Consider the following 15,780-nt stretch of genomic DNA (forward strand, 5'->3'; position numbering starts at 1 on the left):
ATAAAACATGAAGCTGCTTTAATAAAGAAAGACAGCCTTGCATTTATATAGTGCTTTACAACCTTTGGATATCTCAAAGTGCTTTACAACCAGTTACATTTGGAACATTGTCACTGTTGAAATGTAGGAAACGTGGCAGTCTACTTTGCACACAACATGACGAATAGAGTCATAGCATCATGCAGCATGGAAGCAGACCCTTCAATCCAAACATTCCATGCTGACCATAATCCTAAACTAATCGAGTCCCACCTGCCTGCGCTTGGCCAATATCTCTCCAAACCTTTCTTTTTTGTGTATTTATCCAAATGTCTTTTAAGTATTGTAACTGTACCTGCATCCACCATTTCCTCTGAACATTTATTCCATGTACAAACCACTCTGTGTGTAAACAAAACTGCCCTGGTGTCATTTTTAAATCTTTCTCCTCTCACCTTAAAAATATGTCCCTCGTTTTGAAATCTCCTACCCTTGGTAAAAGACACCTTCTATTCTTATCTGTGCCCCTAATGATTTTATAAACCTCAATAATGTCACCCTTCAATCCCCTACACACCAGTGAAAAAGATCTCAGCCTATCCAGCCTTTTCCTATAATTCAAACTCTGCGTTCCCGGCAACATCCTAGTAAATCTCTTCTGAACCCTCTCCAGCGAAATAATATCCTTCTCATAACAGGATGCTTCAATTAGCAGCCGCATGTAAATGATCAGATAGTGTTTTGTGATGTTGATTGAGAAATAAATATTAGCCCTGAGGACCCTGGAAATAATTCACTCCCTGGCTCTACTTCTAGACTGTGCAATGGGATGCCCTATAAGTGGCTTAGCTTCTCATCTGAAAGAAAGCAGACCGTACTCCCTCAGCACTGCACTGCAGTGTTATCCTCAAGCCCTGCAATAGGACCTGAACCTTAAAACTTGTACACTGGCATAAACAAGCATCAAGGAAACAATGAGCTACTGAAGATTGTAGTTAAATTGTTCCAATCCCATTTTGAAAATCCTTTTTCTACATAAGTTACAGAGTCATAGAGAGGTACAGCACAGAAATAAATCCTTTGGTCCAACTCGTCCATGCTGACCAGTTATAGTAACTGAATCTAGTCCCATTTTCCATCACTTGGCTTATATCCCGCTAAACCCTTCCTATTCATATACCCATCCAGATGCTTTTTCAATTTCGTAATTGGACCAGCCTCCATCACATCCTCTGGCAGCTCCTTCCAGACATGCACCACCCTCTGTGTGAAAAGGTTGCCCTTATGTCCCTTTTATATCTTTCATCTCTCACCCTGAACCTATGCCCTCTAGTTCTTGACTCCTCCACCCCAGGGAAAAGACTTTGTCTATTTACCCTATCCATGCCCGTCATGATCTTGTAAACCTCTATAAGGTCATCCCTCAACCTCTGGCACTCCAGGGAAAACAGTCCCAGCCTGTTCAGCCTCTCTCTGTAGCTCAAATGCTCCAGCCCTGGCAACATCCCTGTAAATCCTTTCTGAACCCTTTCAAGTTTCACAACATCCATCGTAGCAACTAATTCTTAACGAATAGAGAAAACACTAATTCCAAAAAAAAAGGAACAGAGTGGAAGCAGGGACAGAGGAAGACAGGGTGGAGGAGTGCCTCATGTGTTGTCTTGACAGGCCACATAGGTGTAGATGAGAGACCGTCAGAGGGCACACATAATGTTTAAGTCCCTTTTGGAACTACCCTGGTTTTATGTCATTTGTGGGCACTAGACCCTAGTGTTCCAACTTAGGATTCATCCACCAACATGGTAATTGTCAAAGACCTGTCAACTTCCAGCTACTCACAGCTCAAATCAGGAAATGAGAAAGCTTACGTTGACCGAGGGTTCTTTAAGATTGCCAGAGCCAATGATTACACAGTTGACTGTACTCAGTTAGCACAAAGGCCTTTCATTGTTAGGTTTCCATCTTGTCCGTAATCAACAGAATGAACCTCTTCTGTTTCTGTGTAGGATGGACATGGAAGACATCAAAAGAGCTTTTAAGGTGACATTTAAAAAGAAATTCAGGGGATTCATGGATCTTGAAGGAAAGAGAACAGAGTGAAAAAGGAGAGTAATTAATTACACACGTGCACCCTTCATCTGATAGTGGCTAGTTTTCCCACCCTGCTTTGATGTAAGAGACAAAAAATTATTAACCAGTAGTGTGTCACTGTTTTCCCCCATATAAAAAATATTCCCATTCTCCATTCCCCGCTCTACCCCTCACCATCGTTGGGGAACAGCGCTGACTACTTTCACATTTGATAAAACAGGCTTCTGATTTCATTGGCAAAGTAAGGCAAGCCAGTGAATGTGCCAATGGCGAAGGCAACAGTGCACTCTTTCAAGAAACTCTGATTACAATCATCCCTTATCTTCTCTCGTGCTGGGTTACAAGTTGTACGCTGCTCGTAATCAAATAGAGTGAAACGCAATACCAGAAAGAATCACAGTTATCAGTTATTCACACTTTCTGTTCCATGTTACAAGAACAGGAAATTGTCCCTGTTGGTGAAAATTGCATAAATTCACTTCACAAAAAAGGGGAAATCAGAAATTAGCCACTTGACCTCTGTAATTGAGTCAGACTGGAATGTAGTTGTTGTGTTCCAGTCTCTGCAGCTACCCAAGTAAATAGCCTGCTTTTTACATCTCACATTAAAAATTCTTCTTCAAAATTGTGAGGCGTTTTCATAGATGAAATAAGGAGAAATTGTGACCAGAGAAAATGGATTGAAAATGCTGAAATAACCAAGTGGGAGACAATTTTTGACGGTTTTTTTTGTAAATGCAGTGAGCAGCTGTGTTCTGAATGCAATCTCAGAAAGCATGATGGGAGCAGATTCGATAGTAACTTTCAAAAGGAAACGAAATCCTTGAAGCAGAAAAAAATTGCAGTGTCATGTGGAAAAAGCCATGTAGGCCATCACTCCATTGGTAATGAACATAAAATGCTGGCTGACACTCCATTGTAGTGCTGAGGGAACAATGCACTGTTACAGGGGCTGTTTTTCAGATGAGATGTCAAACCACAACCTTATCTGTCTGCTCAGGCGCACACATAAAATTCCCCTTGCACCGTTGTGAAAAACAGCTGCTCTAATCTTGCCAATATTTATGTGACAACCGACATCAATTCAACAGATTATCAGTTCATTATCACACTGTTGATTGTGAGAGCTTGCTGTGTGGAAATTGGCTGCTCTGTTTCCTCCAGTACAACGATAGCAACATCTCACAGGTGCTTCAATGTTGCTATCGGGCATCCTGAGGTCATGATATGTGCAATAGAAATGCACACCTTTTATTTTCTTCGTCTTTCAAGGAGCTGACTCTGACATGATGGGTCAGTGGCCTCCTCCTGCATTGGAAGGCACTGTAGGGATGAGGCAATCAGAACATTATTCATAGAGTCATAGAGATGTACAGCACAGAAACAGACCCTTCGGTTCAACTCATCCATGCTGAACAGCGACATCCTAACCTAATCTAATCCCATTTGCCAGCACCTGACCCATATCCCTCTAAACCCTTCCTATTCATATATCCATCCAGATGCCTTTTAAATGCGGTAATTGTACCAGACTCCACCACTTCCTCTGGCAGTTTAGTTCATACACGTACCACCCTCTGAGTGAAAAAGTCTCTTTTATATCTTTCCCCTTTCACCCCAAACCTATGCCTTCAAGTTCTGGACTCTCCCACCCCAGGGAAAAGACCTTGTCTATTTACCCTATCCATGCCCCTCATGAATTTATAAACCTCTATAAGGTCACCCCTCAGCCTCCGATGCTCCAGGGAAAATAGTCGCAGCCTGTTCAGCCCCTCCCTATAGCTCAAATCCTCCAACCCTGGCAACATCCTTGTAAATATTTTCTGAACTCTTTCAAGTTTCACAACATCTTTCCGATAGGAAGGAGACTAGAATTGCACGCAATATTCCAACAGTGGTCTAACCAATGTTAGGCCACTGTTACAGCCGCAACATCACCTCCCAACTCTGATACTCTGACCAATAAAGGAAAGCATACCAAAAGCCTTCTTCATTATCCTATCTACCTGCAACTCTACTTTCAAGGAACTGTGAACCTGCAATCCAAGGTCTCTTTGTTCAGCAACACTCCCTAGGACCTGACCATTAAGTGTATAAGTCCTGCTAAGATTTGCTTTCCCAAAATGCAGCACCTTGCATTTATCTAAATTAAATTCCACCTGCCAACTTCTCAATGCATTGGCTCATCTGATAATCTGAGGTAACCTTCTTCGTTGTCCACTACATCTCCAATTTTGGTGTCATCTGCACTGAGCCATAAAAGGAGCAAGAATTACAGAGTGCATGGATTGTGGAGATGGTCTGAGAGTCATCTAGAAACAGGTGACATACAGTGTCCCAGCTTCCCTACTAGGGCTATATTAGGAAAGGCAGCATTACTCAGATATCCCCACACCACAGTACAGAGAGCTCTTCATACAGTCATATTAATGGGTGCAGGCTGTCAACCTTGGTACTATGTGTGCCCTTGTTTAAGCACTGCTCCAAAGCTAAATGCCAGCAATGCCCATGGCTACAATCCAAACTAAGTGCTACAGCTTACTATTTCTGACATGAGAAAACCTAGTCCTGTGGCAATTTTCTAACTGCAAGGTAAGTGTGATACATCAGTTCAGTAATTTACTTTCTCTCTGTCACGCACCAGCATTGATCAGATATACTTTGCTAATAAGCTTAGAGTACACCTTACGTTAGATAGTGCAACATCCACTGATCAGATAATCAGCATTGACTCTCGGCCCATAATATCAACTACAGGTGCTAAACATTCAACTTCCAATGTGCTTTGGCATTAGATATTCTGATTACTGAGAGTCCAAAAAGTTAAGGCTATGTTTTATGGTTTATTTTAATTTGGTTCAAGCCAAGAAGATTAGAGCATGTTTAATAATCTCAGGTGTAAAACTAGATTGTGTCGCACCTTTAGGGATGCCAAAACGGAGTCTACAGGCTTGCATTCACTTCTTGCATGGCTCTGACCAAATGCTATTGGATGCTGATGTTAGCATGGGTGATAGGAGCATGTGATGCAAATGTGTGAGAATGACAAACTGTGGTTTCAGTCAGTGTGCAATGAGCATTTGATGCAAGGGCTCCCCATTTGAACCCAGCCACTCTAGCTATTCCTCAAGCTTTTAACCTCACACAACTGGCTGCCAAATTGTTGCTTACTTCCTACAGTCTATGGAAATGTTGGAGATATGAGGATATTGTTACCTTGCTTCACCGAGGTGCTCCGTGCTGCATGGGAGAGCCCAGGTCTGTTTTTCCATTTTCCAAGGCTGTCCTGCATATTAACTTCACTTTCACCTTTTCCAGCCTGGGCATAGACCAGGCATGTTCATCATCTTTGAGGAATGCAAGTTGACATTAAATGGTGCATGCTAACTTTAGCTGACTTGTAAATGATCATCGTCAAATAACCTCTGGCTTGGGGTGAAACTGATTATGGCATATTGTCTGTTTATGTTCTCAAGATTTCTGTTCAACGGCTGCAGGTTCCGCCCCAGGATTTGCTTATCCTGACACAACCACAACCAGGTTTTATCCACATTACATACTGATTGATCTCATTCCTCAAACTGTTTCAAGTAGTTCAAATCTTCTTGACATTCACTGTTCCTTAACAATTTCTAGCTCACTTTGAGGGTCTTGGGTTTATACCCTGTGTGGGATATAGGTAAAGTAGTGTTACTTCTGCAATTCCATTTACTTATACAAAGTAAATGAACTCACACCTGTGTGTAATTGTTTTAGCCAAGAGCTGAGTCAACAAGAATGGAAACTATGTGGAGGAAATACATAATTGTTTTTGTATTAGCTAAAATTGTATGCCAGAATGAAATGTGACTGCAAAACAATAGTAGATATTACAGGCGAATAGATAAGATGCTGTGAGGGGAGGAAGTTAAGCTAGATACACCTGTACAAACAGTAGGTATAAACATGTTTCCCCACTTTTACAGAAACACAGGAACAAACCCCAATTAAAAGGGTCATAAGGATCAGTATGATAGGGGAAGGCACAGATGGAGGGAGTAGATAATGGTGAAGAAAGAATATGCCTAACAATGACCCACAGCGGGACGAGATCAAACGGCCTTGTGAGGCCAGAAATAAGCATTTTGTCACAGACAAAGCCGGATAAGGCAAGAGATAAACAGAAGTAATGGGTCTTAGGGAAGTGGAAGATGTAAACAGGGGAGGAGCAATGAAAAAAAAGAAACCAAATTATATAAATATCGTGTATTAATTGAATTTGGTGTGTGTGTCCCTTGCCTTGTAGACAATGAACATCACACCCTCTTGCAAGAGTAAAATAAAGGACACTACTGATTCAGATTTTATCTCGGACTGCAATTATTGAAGTGTGTGAGCTTTGTTTCTCACACCTGGATTATTTTAATTCTATAAAAGCTTCTGCCTTCTGTTGGTCCAGTATATTTTCTCTAAACCTGCACTAACAACAATCTGACCTCTTCAATTTCTTTTTCTTTAATGCCTGGACCTCTTCCACTTGCTGTTTCAGCGATTGTTCAAGTTTCCTTTCTCTGCTTTTTAAAGTCTTTTACTAGAGCATCAGAATTCATTTCCAAAAGTATTACTTCATGAGTGATTTGCAGATCCTTATTGTTTGCACTGTGTATCTCAGCCCTGTTTATGTAGGTCTCCTGTCCTTCAACGTTGCTTTCAACTCAATCCAATGTTTCTGTAACTGCTCCTGCTGAGTACGACCTAATGCTCCAGATCTGAGATGTTCCTGATCTTCTTTGGTTAAACAACCAACCTTTGGCTTGATGGTACTGAGTTAGTAGATCTGCATCATGCCTCCCACATCCTTTGTTTGCTCTTTCAGTGGTTCATTCACCTTTGTGAGCTGAGTGAGGTATTCCCTAAAGACTTGGATATGGTATTCTCAAGTTTGGATTGTTCCTGAGCTTTTTGTTCGACCTTTTCCTCTTGAACATTTATTTACCTCCCATAGAAGAGAGCTAAGATTTTAGTTTCACTAATGCAGAAGCAAGTGGCATTTGACCCTTCTTTAATATTCAATTCTTGAATAGACTGCACAGTTTCTGTTGTGTCTTTGAGGTTTGACTGATTCATCTGTATCTGAGATCAGAGCATGCTGATATACCCATTGTAGCCCGTTGTTTTTTCCCCCAATAGATTAAGGGATTAAGGGAGGTAAAATGGGGCATTTTCTAATTAATGTGCTCAGAGATGTTATTACACACTTCTGGAGCAGATGGGACTTGAAGCCAACTCTCCTGGCTCAGAGGTAGGGGAACAACTACCATACCTCTACAGTACTTAAAGATGTGCTGGCAGATAGACTATACTCACATTCTAGCAGGATAATCTTGCACATGGAATCATTGAACTATTGTATATGGAGAGTTTTACATTTATAGGATTTGTCATGTCCGTGACTACACGTAATCTTGAATTCACACAGATAGTGTATACACACATGATCCTGAGTCAATCTCAGCCCATATCAAGTAGTCATTTATTTTATGAGAACAGATCATTTGAACTTTTGCAAATACTTTGGATTATGTGATGACATTAATGTTTACCATGCAATTGATAGTGTGAAACATATTCAGTTCTTTATGTCTTATTACATGTACTGGTCAGATGCTGATTGGTCAATCACTTCATGTTTTCGCTACTGGTGGAATACCAGATATTTATTATTGCGGCTTGAAAGTTTTGCATGGTCTGTTTGGATTCGTGCTTGAATGTTTGTAGTTACATCAGCCTTGGCTGCAGTACACTGCCTCTGCCAATAGCCTGTTCTGCCACATGCTTTGCAAAATTAATTGAAATCTGGGCATGCCCTTGGTGAAGGCCGAAGGCCACACCCTTGACATGTCTGCATTTTATCGAGTGTTTCAGAGCTTGTGACAAGTGTATATTTCAGATCTGGAAGCCTCATTGCCTTCCAAGGATCACTTCTCCCTCTTGTCTCTCCGCCAATGGCTCTTTGACGTTGTAAGGTTTCAGTTTGTTTCGAGATTCTTTCTGGATAGTTTGCATGGGTGGATGTGATCATCGACTCAACAATTCTGGGTGCTAATGCCCCATCTGAAAAATCACACCCTGAGCTCTTTTCTCTACATCTGATCTTGAAGCAGCCTATACATTTCTATCCAGATGACATGAGCTTTTGTTGATGAATATGAAAGTTCAATTTGATCTGAATTGGTCTTCTAATGTGGCTCGTATCTTATAATTGTTTCACTGTTAATTCTGATGTGTTTATTCTGGGTAAACCTTCATTCCCAATTGATAAGTATTTTTAATCAAACCACTCAGAGTTGTGTGACACACCTTTAGAGTAGGTGGGACTTCTAACTGGGCCTTCTAGCCCACAGGTTAACACTACCACTGCACCATAAGAACCATTGCAGCTACTTTGTGTCTTTCACAGTTCTCACACCCGCACACACATAACATGGGTGCTGGGGAAAATTTAAAAAAAAAAGGAAAAAAAATATATAACCAGGAGATTTAGAGTTGCCTGAGTTTGGGACACTGACTCTGTGCTGGCAAGATAAAAAGAAGAAAAAGAACTATCACAGCAAATCTACGCAGCTTGTTTCTTCTGTATTGTACATACCTGGATCTAGAAACCTTAGCTCTGAATGCTGTTCAAGCATTTTAAATTCCATTAGGATGTTTGCTGTTTCCAATTGAAACTTGCAACTTTTGTGATCAGTCTGACAGTATGCCTTTGTCCTTCCCTTGCTTCATATCGATCCAGCACACAGCCTGATATCTTGCCTTTCTCAAAGGAGTTAAACTGCTCTCTCAAAAGGGAATTGTCTGCTTCCCAAGGAACTGTGTTCACAAACACACTTAAGCATTTGAACACAATTTAAGACAGTCAACCATCTGTTTCACTCGTAAATTAACTTGCTTCATGACTGTTGAAGCGAGATACACCTTATCAGCTCAATGCTTCCAACTGCTGTTCATCATATTGTGGTGATGATAGAGAAATGGAGGCGGGGGGGCAGTGAGGCTGGGGGTAAGGTAGCTGGCAAGATGATAGGTGGATGAGGGTGGAAGCTGATGGTGATAGGTCAGAGTGAAGGGTGGAGTGGATAGGTGGGAAGAAGATAGACAGGTAGGACAGTTCAAGAGGGCGGTTGCTGAGTTGGAGGGTTGGATCCGGGATAAGGTGGGGATAAGGGAGAGGGGAAACTGGTGAAGTTGCTATTGATCCCGTAAGGTTGGAAGGTCCCTAGACAGAAAATGAGGCATTCTTCCTCCAGGCTTCAGGTAGCTAGAATTTGGCGGTGGAGGAGCACAGCCACCGCCTCTGCCATTGCTGCCAAGACAACCCCCTCCACCATCATCACCAAGACAACCTCCTCCACCATCATCACCAAGACAACCCCCTCCACCATCATTACCAAGACAAACCACTCCGCCATCGCGGCCAAGACAACCCCTCTGCCATCATCACCAAGACAACCCCCTCCACCATCATTACCAAGACAACCCCCTCCACCATCATTACCAAGACAAACCACTCCGCCATCGCGGCCAAGACAACCCCTCTGCCATCATCACCAAGACAACCCCCTCCACCATCACCACCAACACAACCCCCTCCACCATCACCACCAACACAACCCCCTCCAACATCACCACCAAGACAAACCCTTCCGTCATCACTACCAACCCAACCCCCTCCACCATCATCACCAAGACAAACCCCTCCACCATCGCCGCCAAGACAACCCCCTCCACCATCATCACCAAGACAACTCCCTCCACCATCCTCACCCAGACAACCCCTTCCACCATCGCCACCAAGACAACCCCCTCCACCATCATCACCAAGACAACTCCCTCCACCATCATCACCCAGACAACCCCCTCCACCATCATCACCAAGACAACTGCCTCCACCATCATCAAGACAACCGCCTCCACCATCACCACCAAGACAACCCCCTCCACCATCATCACCAAGACAACCGCCTCCACCATCATCACCAAGACTACCCCCTCCACCATCACCACCAAGACAACCCCCTCCACCATCATCACCAAGACAACCCCCTCCACCATCACCACCAAGAAAACCCCCTCCACTACCATCACCAAGACAACTGCCTCCGCCATCATCATCAAGACAACTGCCTCCACCATCACTGCCAAGACAACTGCCTCCACCATCATCACCAAGACAACCCCCTCTGTGATTCCTGCCAGAACCACCGCTGCCAAAACCACCGTGAAGACCCCCCAGCACATCACTTCTGCCCCTGTGGCTGCCGTCGCCTCAGCAACATCTGCCCAGACGAATATCACTCACCGGAACACTGCCGACAAACAACCAGCCACCGCCGAAGACATTGCAAACATCTCATGGAACGTCATTTCCTCCCCTGCGGATGACACCGAATGTACTGCTTCCCCCACAGTGTGCTTTACTTCCTTTGGTGATGTTACCATCCCCCTAGACCTCCCCCTCACTGAGGATGGACAGTCAGTCCTCAGTAAAGGCCTCACTTTCATCCTATTAAGCTCCCACATCAACAAATTCAACATGCGACGTGACATCGAATTTTTCTTCTGAAGCCTCCGCCTCTGTGCTTACTTTTTCCATCATAACTCCTGCCCACCCTCCGAGCATCCCTTCTCCTGCCTCCAACACACCCCATCCACTGGGATACCCCGTGCTGGTCTGTTACCCGCCTTCGGTCTCTTTATCTCCAACTGCCGCTGTGACATTGACCGCCTCAACCTGTCCACCCTCCTCTCCCACTCCAACCTCTCACCTTCACAACACACAGCTCTTCACTTCCTCTGCTCCAACCACAACCTCGCCATCAAACCAGCGGACAAAAGGGGGGCGCGCAGTGGTAGTTTGGCGCACCAACCTCTACAGCGCTGAAGCCAGGTGCCAACTCACGGACACCTCCTCCACCTCCCCTACTACCTCCCATCACCAAACTCTCAATTCCAGACCATCCACAACCTCATCAACTCTGGGGATCTCCAACCCACAGCCTCCAACCTCATAGTCCAGGAACCCCCGCACTGCCCGGTTCTACCTCTTACCCAAAATTCACAGACCTGACTGCCCTGGTCAACCCATCATCTCTGCCCACTCCTGCCTCACCGAACCTTTCTCCTCATACCATGACACCATCCTGTCCCCCTTGGTCCAGGATCTCCCCACATACATTCAGGACACCACCCACGTCCTCCACCTCGTCTGTGACTTTTGGTTGCCCGGCTCCCAACACCTCATCTTCACCATGGACATCCAGTCCCTGTACACGTCCATCCACCATGACGAAGGCCTCCAAGCACTCCGTTTCTTCCTCTCCCGCCGACCCAACCAGTACACCTCAAGAGACACACACATTCGATGACTGAACGGGTCCTCACCCTCAACAACTTCTCCTTCGAATCCTCCCACTTTCTTCAGACCAAAGGGGGAGCCATGGGCACCCACATGGGCTCCAGCTATGCCTGCCTGTTTGTCGGGTACGTGGAACAGTCTATCTTCCGCAACTACACCCACACAATTCCCCGTCGCTTTCTCCGCTGTATCGATACTGTATCAGTGCAACCTTGTGCTCCCACAACGAGGTTGAACAGTTCATCACCTTCACAAACACCTTCCACCCTGACCTCAAGTTCACCTAGACCATCTCAAACACCTCCCCTCCCCTTCCTGGATCTCTCCATTTCCATTTCTGGTGACAGACTCAACACAGACATCTATTTCAAACCCACCGATTCCCACAGCTACCTGGATTATACCTCCTCCCACCCACCTATAAAAATGCTATCCCTTACTCCCAATTTTTCTACCGCCGCTGCATGTGCTCCCAGGAGGACCAATTCCACTCCCGAACATCCTAGACGGCCTACTTCTTCAAGGACTGCAACTTCCCCTCTCACATGGTCAACAATGCCTTCCAACGTATCTCCTCCACTTAACACACCTCCGCCCTTGAACCCCACCCCTCCAACCACAACAAGAACAGAACCCTCCTGGTCCTTACTTTCCACCCCACCAACCTCTGGATCCATTGCATCCTCCTCTGCCATTTCCGCCACCTACAATCAGACCCACCACCAGAAAAATATTTCCCTCCCCACCACTACCAGCATTCTGCAGAGACCATTCCCTCATTCGGTCCACATCCCCCCACCAACCCACTCTCCACTCTCAGCATCTTCCCTTGCTGCCTCATCAGGTATAAACAAACCCTGCACCCACACCTCCACCCTCATCTCCATCCAAAGCCCCAATGTATCCTCCCACATCTGACAGAGATTTACCTATACTTCCAAACACGTCATCCACTGTGTCTGATGCTCTCGATGTGGTCTCCTCTACATTGGGAAGACAGGGCGCTAACTCGCAGAATGTTTCAGAGAACATCTCTGGAACACACGCACCAAACATCCCCACCACCCTGTGGCCGACCCCTTCAACTCCCCTTCCCACAGGTTCTGGGCAGGTTCTGGGCCTCCTCTATCGCGAAATTCTAGCCACCCAATGTCTGGAGGAAGAACACCTCATCTTTCGCCTTGGGACCCTCCAACCACACAGATCAATGTCGATTTCACCAGTTTCCTGATCTCTTCCCCCCTCACCTTATCCCAGATCCAACCCTCCAAGTTGACACCTCTTGAACTATTCCATCTGTCCATCTTCCTTCCCACCTTCCCACCTGCTCCACCCTCCGCTCTGACCTATCACCTTCATCCCCACCTCCATCCCCCTATCACTTTCCCAGCTACCTTCCCCCCAGCCCCGCCGCCCTCCCATTTAGCTCTCAGCCTCCTTGGGCCACCCCCTCATTCCTGATGAAGAGCTTATGCTCGAAACTTCGACTTGCCTGCTGCTCGGACGCTGCCTGACCTGCTGTGCTTTTCCAGCGCCACACTTTTTGACTCTGATCTCCAGCATCTGCAGTCCTCACTCTCTCCTGAGGAGTTATAAAGGCATACAGCACAGAAACAGATTCTTCGGTTCAATTAGTCCGTGTTGGTCATGTTCCTAAATCAAACTGCACCCACTTGCTAGGGTTTGGCCCATCGCCTCTAAACCCTTCCTATTCATGGACTTATCCAAATGTCTTTTAAATGTTGTCACTGTACCTACATCCACCACTTCCTCTGGCAGTTCATTCCACATACAAACCAGAGTCTGTAAAAAATGTTGCCCATCATGTCCTTTTTAAATCTTTTTTTTCACCTTAAAAATATGCTCACCTAGCTTTGAACAGCCCTACCCCAGAGAAAAGTCCTACCCTTGCAATTCACCTTGTATATGTCCCTCGTGATTTTATAAACTTCTATAACGTCACCCCCCCAACCTTCTACGCTCCGGGGATAGAAAGAGTCCCATCCTATCCAGCTTCTCTTTCTAACTCAAAACTTCCATTCCCAGCAACATCCTGGTAAATCTTTCCTGAATCCTCTCCAATTTGATAATATCCTACCTGCAGCAGGGTGACCAGAATTGCACACAGTAGGTTTCACATTTAAAACATAAAGGAACTCCAAGACCCAGGAGCTCTCACACTATCACGTCGCTGAAATTTCATCACAATCAGGAGAGCTGTATGTGAAAGGTTTACACTTGAATGGAGAAGGACACGATTATAAATGATAGCCTTTTAAGTTCAGTGCTCGCATGCCTCATTTAGGTTTGCCGATGTTCACTAATGTGGCTACTTCAGTCGGACAGGCTTATTGGCCTAGTCAGGCTTCACTGCCAACACTGTAAACTCTGAACAACCAGAAACCAGACTGCATTTGACTGTAACCTCTCAGTAACTAATCAACATGGAGAGCATCAGTCATACGACTGTAAACATGTGCATAAAGACACACCTTGTTAAAAAGGAGCAACGTTTCTAAAGAAACTTATACTCACCAGTGCTTAGAAGACGTCTACCCCAGCAGGCACTCACAACACACGTATAGCAGTGTTTGTGAACACTCATCTCTCACGGATTTGTCTAACGGATCAATGTAGCTCACAGTGAGATTGGTGTTAATGAGAATTCATTGCACATCAATTAATGCAAAGTAGGAATGCCAGCCCCCTCATGAAAGCTTCTGAAAACCTGATCGCAAGACTTGAACCTGATGTTGGGAATGGGAAATTTTGTTTCTGTCCAATTCATTTTCCTGACCATCTCTCCAAAAGCTCTCTGGGCAGGACCGGAACATTCCGCACTCTGTTTCCAACATTGCCTGGACAAAGCCAAGGGCCCAGTTTCCTTCCTCCAATTTTGCCGGCAAAAATGTCCAAGAGAGGAACCTGCAAAACTCTTTCATCACAGGAAGCCTCGGAGACATCAACAAAGTAAGTCCACGCAGAATCCAGGTCACCTTTTATAGCATTAATTGGCTTGTTCTGGTAAGAAAGAGTTTAAATATCCTAACGTTTCTTTGGAAAGCTACAGAGGGGTGAACTTAACAAGAAAATCTGTAAAGTTGAAACCTTCCTTGTTTTCTACATTTATCTTCCTGTGTATCCTATGTTTTAGTTTATTTTTAAGATCGTGCCAGAAAGTGGGAACACTATACAACACTTTTCACTGTATTTTAAAGCAAGATACTCATGATAATAATTAAATCAAAAACAGGTGTGTTCACTGTTGAAATTCATTTTGCTACACGTTAAAGAGTTATCATTTTGTTTTGCCTAAAATTAGTCACCAATTCTTCTTCACTTTATTGAAAACAACAAAAATGTTTAAGCTCCTCGGCTTGGATCTATTTTTGGCATTTGACTTCATCGAGGGTCCACTAATTCTGAACCAAAGTAAAGGTCAGGTTTTAACACATCTTGGCTGTACCACAGGAAGTGCTTTCTGCAGACAATTTATCAGGTGTGAATTCTATATTTTAATCCGCAACTATTAAACTTCTAATGAGATCCCTAAAAACTATCAATTCAAAAACCATGACATCAGAAGCTTGTTTCTAAGTAATTAGCTATTTATTGAAAAGGTTATTGTTCATGAATAAGTGTGTGAGTGAATGGTTGCATGGGAAGATGTGTGGCAGGGTTGAAAGAGTGAGGTAAGTGGATGATAGGTGGGTAGGGTCAAGTTGTAGGTAGGGACAAGGTTGGATCATAGGATCTGCTTACTGCAGAAACAGGCCATTCAGCCCACCAAGTCCATATGAGCCCTCCAAATAGCATCCCACTCAGACCTACCCTTATCCCTGTAACCCAACATGTCTCCATGGCTAATCCACCTAGCCTGCACACTCCTGGACACTATGGGCAATCCACCTGACCTAACTGAACATCTGGCTTCCTTCTTTATCCTTGACTCTTCCCTCCCAGGGTCTCAATTCCCGGTCCCCAGTCGATGTGGTCTGACCTTGGGCAGGTGACTCAGTGGTTAGCATTATTGCCTCACAGTGCCAGGGACCTGGGTTCAATTCCATCCTTGGGTGGCAGTCTGTGTGAAGGTTGTACATTCTCCCCATGCCTGTGTGGGTTTCCTCCGGGTGCTTCAGTTTTCCTCCCACAGTCCAAAGATGTACAGGTTAGGTGAATTGGCCATGCTAAATTACCCAAAGTATCCAGGGAAGTGCAGGCTAGGTGGATTAGCCATGGGAAAATGCAAGCTTACAGGGATAGGGTAAAGGGGTGGTTCTGGATGGGATGCTCTTTGGAGGGTCGGTGTGGACTTG

Source organism: Chiloscyllium plagiosum, unplaced genomic scaffold (assembly GCF_037043375.1).
Source record: "Chiloscyllium plagiosum isolate Xiang-an unplaced genomic scaffold, Cpla_swu_hap1 HiC_scaffold_20, whole genome shotgun sequence".
Lineage (NCBI taxonomy): Eukaryota > Metazoa > Chordata > Chondrichthyes > Orectolobiformes > Hemiscylliidae > Chiloscyllium > Chiloscyllium plagiosum.